Below are 8,467 nucleotides of genomic sequence, written 5' to 3'. Positions count from 1 at the left end.
GACAACCACAGCAGGGACTGGATGTCAATCCCGCTCGCCGCCATGGCTAGTCTGTGTGTCGGCAGTCGCTCACACAGACACTCGGTTTGTCACACCTCTGGCCCCACGTTGGGCGCCAAGAATATGGGGGTTATTCTTGTAGTAACGCTCAAAGGGCTAGAAGCAGTTGTCGCTCTCTAGCACCAGCGTGCCAGCCCTAGCAGTCAGAGCTATGACCCCCAACCCGCGGTGCGGTAAGTCGCAACCACGGCGGGTTCGGGCCAGAGGGGACAAACACGAGTATGCTACTCGGAGGAGCGTTTATTGCTCCCGAGCGATACAGTGCAGCAGCAATAATACAACCGCCGTAACGAGGGAGAGGGTTCCGCTCGCGTACGGGGGTGAATAACACAAAGGAAAGAACACACGCAAAAATGTGGGGGAAGAAGGTTCCGCTCACCTCGCGTGGTTCCTCGCTCACGGCCCGCGGCGGTCAAGTCACACACGGTGGCCGGGCGATAAGGGCAGCGGTCTCCGTAGCAGATCTCTGATCCGTGCGTGTGCACGGCTCCCGCCAGAAGACAAGCGAGCCTCGGGAGAAACGCGTCTCCTCCCGGGCTGTGGAGAGGAGGTCTCTCCGTTGTAAGAGAGGAAAGAGGGAAAGTCTCCGTGGCGGCGTCGCGGCGGGGAGCGAAAGGAAGCGGGGGTGGCGAGAGTGCCCTCCCTCGCAAAACCTCCCGAACGGCGCGCGCATAGCATCGCGTGATAATTACGCGCGGCCGTTACAATGGGGCAGGGGATTCATGTGTATCCCCGCACTGTCCACTTGCACCGAGGTAAAAGAATTTCAATTATTTTAATCTTATTTACACTCAATGGCATAAAAGCATTACAGAGAGGAGTTGCGGCAGAAATACAAAAGCACGAAAGATTCACAGACGAAAAATAAATGCATAAATGAAAAAACAAAACAAAAATGCTGCATTTAGAAAAACATTTTATATGCACTTAGCGTATACACGCTGTAACGTTTGCTATCTCTCTTGCGCATTTGTGCACTCGAGGACTCCGCGATAAACTGCTCCCCGCATGTCGCTCTGGTCCAGGCTGCCGCAATTGTCTGTTTTTTTTTCTGAGCATCGTTCAGAGCCAAGCATTTATAAATAGAGAAAACTGTTTTGCAGATGACCGTTGGCATCCCTGTTGTCCTGAGGGAAGAGAGCAGGACCGTCTTTCCCCGTAGTGATCTTGGCTGCACATAAGGTAATGGTGTAAATTACCACAAACACGGCAGAAGAAAGCCGACAGAGATTATGCCAGTTTTGTCTTAAGTATGCACACGTGACGAGCGCTGACACGCTAGTCATCCAGACATCGGTTCCCAAAACTTATGCGTGAAGGAGCCCACTAAAACATATAAACTGCCTCCACATCTCTGTTGTAGCGCCAAATCCAGAGAACTGAAAGCCTAATCTTTCCGACAGGGAAGCGACACACTAACTTTTTAGATAGATATCCAATTTATCGGTGGCGCCACAGGTTTGAGCCGGAATAAATCGTAGGTTTTTCTTGGCCATCTTAGTCCCAACACTTTCATGAGGGCTAGACGGGTAAGACGGGCGGATTGGGCAAAACTGAAAGGTAAGAAATACGCCACTGCGCTAGCTCCGGGGATCCCGCCGACAGAAGCATCAATAAAGACTTTCACCTCATGTTCAAATCCTCTTTTAAACTACTCTAGCAACAAAGAGCAAGAACGAGACTGAAGTACTCAGATAAGCAGAAATTTGAGGAATAGTCAACGTGCAGCTGACTTTCTAAAGTGGCCAGTGCATGTTAACCAACGCTTTCGGACCCGAAAACAAAAATTGTGTTCCGAGAAGATTAAGCGCTGCGTTAGCTCGATATGTTTATTTCTCTTTCAGAAACGGAGGACAACCCAATAGGTTACAGTTTCTCCGTGGTGACCATGTAGGTGTGAACGGGAGGTAAAGCGCCCTAATTTCCTTAAATTCCTCTCTCCTTGTTTGGTAGGCTCTGATGAATCCCGGGCTAATAAAACGAGGAAAGTACGAGATCAAAAACATTCATTTCCTCGGCATACGAACAGAAAAGCAAGGTGCTCCCATAGCAATTTCAGGAATGCCACAATTAAATAAAAATGGTTCGAAAAGTACGCAACGGTGCTTTCTTGTTAGTCGCTGGTATCACTGATACGGACACGCCTGTCAGACGTTTTGTTTTATCCTGTTTGTGATTTATATTCGGTGGCTGAACTCTCAATCTATATTACCGATTTTCGGAACGAACGTGACGCAAACCATTATGCAGTGCAGTTCTGAAGAAAGAAACGTTGGCCAAATATAAAACAGGATCAATAAAACAGGGCTTTGGGAGTCAAAGTACGCTTCGATTCAAACGCTGCGTTATGAATATATTTAGAGCCTTGCACCAAGCTTAGCAAAACCAACGGCTCGCTTCTTTTTCTAGAAGGACCCTAGAGCATCCAGGGAAGTACACTGCGAGAGACAGCTGTATTATGCACACGTCTGAAGCTGGGTTACAAAAGCGTAAGTGTGAAAAAAAATGTGTTCTCATAAGAAGTGACTGTGCACAGGGTGTGAGCCCCCCCCCCTTCCGACTCGTCGTTCTTATTTATATCATTCTGCTCGAGGCTCAGCTTCAGTCTCGATATTTTAGGTGTACGCGGCGGCTAGAATTTCTTTGGAGGAGAAATTCTAGAGGCCCGTGTACTGTGCGATGTCAATGCACGTTAAAGAACCCCAGGTGGTCGAAATTTCCGGAGCCCTCCACTACGGCGTCTCTCATAGCCTTAGTCGCTTTGGGACGTTAAACCCCATAAACCAAACCAAAACCAAAACCAATTGTGGAGTTCATCAAAATAAAATTCGCAAAACACACGAAACCAGAAATTGGTTATTTGAGTATGTATATAGGGACGTTTTCTGAATAAACATGTCCCAAGCTTATTTTTTTTTCATTTGGTCCAATCATCTATCATTGCGAGTTGCATTTTTATGTTTCCGTATAAGAGGAGTCTTTTCGTGCGTGGTAAAGCAGTCGTTTAGGCTAGGCTTAATTGCGATTTTCACGAAGAACACCACAAAGCAGCGTGATGGCCAAGACGTGATCCTGATTGAGAATATGGTAGTGTTTATTGTCTCAGTTTAATTTACAGTAATAAATCACATGGGGCAAGGTAGAAAAGCTGGCATATTACTTATTTGAATCTTCTCTCGCTTGTCTTATGCAAAGCGCTCGGTTTGATCTTCGCAATTTAAATATGTGAAGGTTGTAAAAGTAGTCCCATCTCTGTAGCTCAGTGAATATATAAGAACTAAATACCTTGAGCTGCAAAGTTTATTTTATTCTGTTGTTTTGTCCGGTCTTTATACTGAGATCTGTGTACTGTTTATTATTATTTTGGTTTGCGAAAAGATGCGGGTTGCTTTCAGGCATTACTCGATGAAAACTGTTCCGCTCGGTTCTTTTTCGCAGCTGTTGCTTTGGAGGCATGTGTCCATAAAATAACAAGCTTTCCTCGCTAGCTACCCCCATCGCCTGGTCGGTGCTGACGCAGAGAATCGTTTCTCTCAGAAAAGAAAAATGAAACATGAAGCCAGAAACATGATTCTACTGCTGCTTTTCTTTCCATCAGTTCTGGCGATTGACAGCAAGCCGTATTGGGAATCCGATGATTCTTTAGAAGATAAGTGGAAAACCTACAAGCAGTTGTATGGTATGTCACTACCTTTTACTTGCGCTTTTTTTTCTCAGGACTTAAGCAAGCTTTATGACTGAATTCGTCGTCTATAGCGTGCATTTTGGACTGGGCTTGGCATACAATGCAGTGTTTTAAAAAATGGTTGCGAAACATACCAATTATGGTCGAATCTTTTGGGGAATCCCGCAGGGTGGAGTTGATTTGTAATAAGGGAGTAATTATTCACTGGCATTCACCCAAGCGCAGCCGTACGGCTACAGCACGAATTTTTCGTTAACTCCGAGGTTTTTGAGAAAACTTCATAGCTTCCCTTTGTAGCCGTATGGCTGCGCTTAGGTGGATGCCAGTGAATAATTACTCCCTTATCACATACGAGCATTTGGCTTAAACCGGGTTTACTGGTGAAAAGTAATGACCTTACGTTGCAATCTGCATAAACAATGAGATTAATTTCAATTTTTTTTGTTTCCGAGCATAAGAGGGAGCAGACTAGTCATAGCTCTGAGAAGCATTTAGGTTTTTGAATTCATTGCAGCGAAGTGGGAAATGTAGCCTTCAAAAACTTTGCCTGGCTTTGAAGAAAACCTTTCTTTAGCCATGTTGAATTGCCGCTCTTGTGACGCGCCTGAGGGCATTAGAGTACTGTGCATGATGAAGCTTTCTTGACTGTGGGTAACAACTCAGAAGTTGTATATAGTTTAATTTTATCATTTAGGTATCGAAGCTCATGGTTCGATGCACTCTATAGTGCTGCGCTGCTGATTCGGACAGTTATTTGTGCGCGTCAATTCTAGGTGCTGAATCGCCCTCTCTTGTGCACTTATCATTCCGAAAATGTACCTGGTAACGTACACTGCTTCAGAAGGCGAAAATGTCACCTATTTTGCGAATGGATTTTAAGTGGGTCTAGAAATCATGCCACGAAATGCAGTTCCGACAAAAAGTGCTAACCGTGGTTGTGAGTTGTAAGTCGGAGAATCTTGTGAGTGCGGAGACGTGTACAAACTTGAGCACTCGAGGAAAACGACTTAATCTAACGCTCGTAAAGTGGCTTTGCGTGTGTGCGATACGGCATGACATTACCTCTGAGTGATCAGGGCAGCCCTGCCTGTGGCGTCTAGGTGTGCATGGTAGAGAGAAAGAAGGAGGGTGGTTTCTTGACACACACAAAGTTAAGAAGGGAAGGGGAGCCTTCGGGCGCTTGCCACCGTTTCGGCAAGAGGGCTTGTATTCGTCTGGGCAAAACGTTCATCATTGGCGGGGTCTAAATCGGGCCTTCACTCCGATAAGCATGCCCACAGGTGGGGGGAAGGGCGTGAAGTGGGGAGGTTGCTAGGATAGGGTTGTGGCTGTTATCCAGGCACGATGGCAGCTAAGGAGGGTCAACCGGTTGACCTGCAAAAGTGTGAATAGAATTATGGAAGCTCAGTAGAAAAAAAAAAAAAAACTCCGTGAGGTGGGGATTGTGTGTATGGGTGGGTGGGGGGGGGGGGGGGTGGTGCTAAAGTTGTTTTTCTCGGTTCGGGACCCACTGGCGACTTATGTAATCAGTTATCTATGGAAAGAAAAATGATAGGTGTAACGTTAAGAGATCGGAAGCGGGCGGAGTGGGTGAGAGAACAAACGTGGGTTAATGACATCCTAGTCAAAATCAAGAGGAATAGGTGGGCTTGGACAGGGAACGTAATGTGAAGGCAAGATAACCGCTGGTCCTTAAGGGTAACGGAGTGGTTGGTTGGTTGGTTGGTTTTTGGGGTTTAACGTCCCAAAGCGACTCAGGCTATGAGAGACGCCCTAGTGGAGGGCTCCGGAAATTTCGACCACCTGGGGTTCTTTAACGTGCACTGACATCGCACTGCACACGGGCCTCTAGAATTTCTCCTCCAAAGAAATTCAACCGCCGCGGCCGGGATCGAACCCGCGTCTTTCGGGTCAGCAGCCGAGCACCATAACCACTGAGCCACCGCGGCGGCCGGGTAACGGAGTGGATTCCAAGAGAAGGCAAACGTAGCAGGAGGCGGCAGAAAGTTAGGTGGGCGGATGAGATTAAGAAATTTGCGGGAATACGGTGGCCGCAGCTGGCGAAGGACAGGGTTAATTGGAGAGACATGGGAGAGGCCTTTGCCCTGCGGTGGGCGTACTAAGGCTGCTGATGATGATGAATGAACACCACAAAAAAAACAACACCCCCTATGCTCCTTGGTTTCGGTGACTGTTGGCTTCGTCATGCGTGCGATAACGAGCCCTTCTTTTTCCTTCCGTGCGGGTGTGTGTTAGAAGCAGTGCAACTTGTAATTCGTTAACACTTGGCGCCATGGTGTTACTGACGACTGCGTGTCATGGCCACTGTTCGCGTCTCCAACTTCACTGATATTCAGGCCCTAGCTAACCGCTCTTAGTAGAGCAGACGTTTGGGCTAGTTTATAATATTTCATCATGACAAAAAAGCTTTCCGGCCATCCAGATTGGTAAACGAGACTCCAAAGCTTTGTGGACATAGAGAGAACTGATACACTTTTAATCAAGCGATTTGATTCGATTTGGCTCATAATTTCTGCCACATGTAATGCAATCGATGAGATTAAGATGCTAGATGGCAAAGTAAGTTGTATAGCAAACAGTTAGCCAATAAGCAAATGCTTTCATGTAGTTCTGTTACAGCTATTTATCTAGTCAATGGCTGCAGCATGAAACGTCCGAGTAACATAATGAACGCTGACTAAAAATTAGTATTACGTCGTCAATCGTAAGCACTAACCTAATTTTACGTTCACTAAGCATCTTCTCCGGACAGAAATTTAACGCAAAAATATCAGTGCTGCCCTGTGGGGACCACAAATCACGACAGGTCATAGCAGCTGATGACCGGACTAAACCAATCGCTGTGAACCTGAATATCGAAGTAAAGTATTTGACAGAGCGCATGACACTCTGACAGCATGCAAGCTATTAACGCCTGCCTCCTTGCTTAAAGCTGCTTTTTCGTGTCATTATGACACAATAATGTAAAGGCTACATTAACAATGCAAAACGCCAGCACGACCGGACGCGTGAGCAATAAAAGGGATGCACAACGACGACGCTGAAGCGAAACTCACTCCTTTTCAAGGCAATGCATCCTGTTTCCGCTGGTTTTTGCCCTGAACATCGCAGGAACTGGATAACAGGATACGCTTTTTCAAGCTCACTTTATATTTTCGACGGGGGAGGGGGACTGAGGTGAAAGTGGCATCTATTGTATCAGTGTTGATTTAATATGGCGCTCTATTCACGGCAGTTACGTGCCATGGTCGGTTTCCATTAGCATGGAATTTTATTCTAACCTTCCTCCTGTATTTCTTATAACCAAACCTAATCGTTTTCCTCGGCACAATCTCATGCTGGTAAATGACCTTTATGAATGGATCACATTAAACCAAATCATCGTATAATTTTTGCCTAATAATTGTTGTACATGCAAGAAGCTCGAGTTTACTTGACGCCCCTCAAGGCTTCTGCTGCCTTAAACATCACTGCTTCTAAAATGCCCAGGAACAAATGTCGAAAATACGGACAAAGTTAAATTCCTCGTTGCGATAACTCCTAAATACTGCCGATGCGTAACGTCATAATAGAATGACTTTCGCAGGCTCTCACTTTAAATGAGATGTGACAAACGTTTTTAAGGCGATGTTTGCAAAAGGACAGTTTTATCCGCGTTCTACTGGATATTGTATTTAACGCAGCATTAAAGAACACAGTAAAGAAAATTTTGTACGAAGTAGTCATCATTCGGTCCATTTATGCTCTTAAAAAGACTGCAGCCATCTGCAAAATGCCAGATAGAGACAATCTGGAAAATTTCAGCCTGCAGATTACAGATAATATAGAAAATGTAGCTGTCTTAAGACGTTTCTTTCAGTTACGCCTGATGTAACCTGAAGCTTTTTAAACTAGCAGCCATGAACTTTTACGTGCTGTGTCCTGTGTTTTAGGTAAGCATTCAACCAGTTATCGAGCTCAGCACGGACTCCAATACTGTTTAATTTACGAATGAGTTTAATCTGGGGAACTTTGGGAAATGTCTTGCTAAAGTCAAAGAAAACGTACATTAGCCTGCCCTTATTTATCAAACGCTACGTTTAATTCATTAACAAGTCCTAACAATTAACCCCGTCACAACGGAAATTTCCTTTTGGAACCCATGTCGCGCAAGTGATAAAATGTTATTTTCTGCAAGAAAAGAGTTCAGAAAACCAGAAACTAGGTGCTGAAGTAACTTGCAACAAGAGTAAGGATTGAAAGTCGTCGATATTTAGAAATAACCTATTCCTTTTTACAAACTGGTGCCAGAAGAAAATGAAACATCAAATATATTCGTTAGAAATTCGGGTAATTGTGCGATAAGACGCTTGACAAGACATTTGGAAGACAATCCAGAGGAGATAATTTTTTGCCGGCAGTTTGCTCAGCATGGACTCACTGTTCACGGGAATAGTTGCTACATTATCAGCGTATTCAATTAGAATTTTGGCTGTGGTTGCCAACTTCATAAGGAATACGGTTGAAAGTGCAAGTTAGAACCTCGTGCTATTTTCGTGCCACCAGTTTAGAGCGTTAATATAAATTTGAATTTTGTCAAACTGATTAGTTTGGAAGTTTTGGAAGTTTTCCACTCCCCAATGGGAAATTTCCAAATTTTGGGAATCACCTTTAATAAATTTTGACAGCGTCGCGTGAAAATAGCAAGACTGCGGTAGTTTT

The 8,467-nt window shown here is 45.1% G+C and overlaps 1 long non-coding RNA gene across 2 annotated transcripts in view; it reads left to right on the top strand.

The window, feature by feature from the left end:
• LOC149336097 (uncharacterized) overlaps positions 1-8,467 on the top strand; it is a 49,403-nt gene that overhangs the window by 29,329 nt on the left and 11,607 nt on the right. The window contains exon 1 of one of the 2 annotated variants that reach the window (XR_016284554.1): positions 3,628-3,739. The exons of the other annotated variant lie outside the window; for it this stretch is intronic. This is a non-coding gene — a long non-coding RNA (uncharacterized LOC149336097). Of the gene's footprint in view, positions 1-3,627; positions 3,740-8,467 lie in introns of those variants that run through there. 2 annotated transcript variants of the gene reach the window in all.

This window comes from Amblyomma mixtum, chromosome 7 (genome assembly GCF_055824585.1).
Source record: "Amblyomma mixtum isolate Tamu chromosome 7, ASM5582458v1, whole genome shotgun sequence".
Lineage (NCBI taxonomy): Eukaryota > Metazoa > Arthropoda > Arachnida > Ixodida > Ixodidae > Amblyomma > Amblyomma mixtum.
Note: the sequence above shows the minus strand (reverse complement) of the source record. Positions and strands in the feature narration are given on the sequence as shown.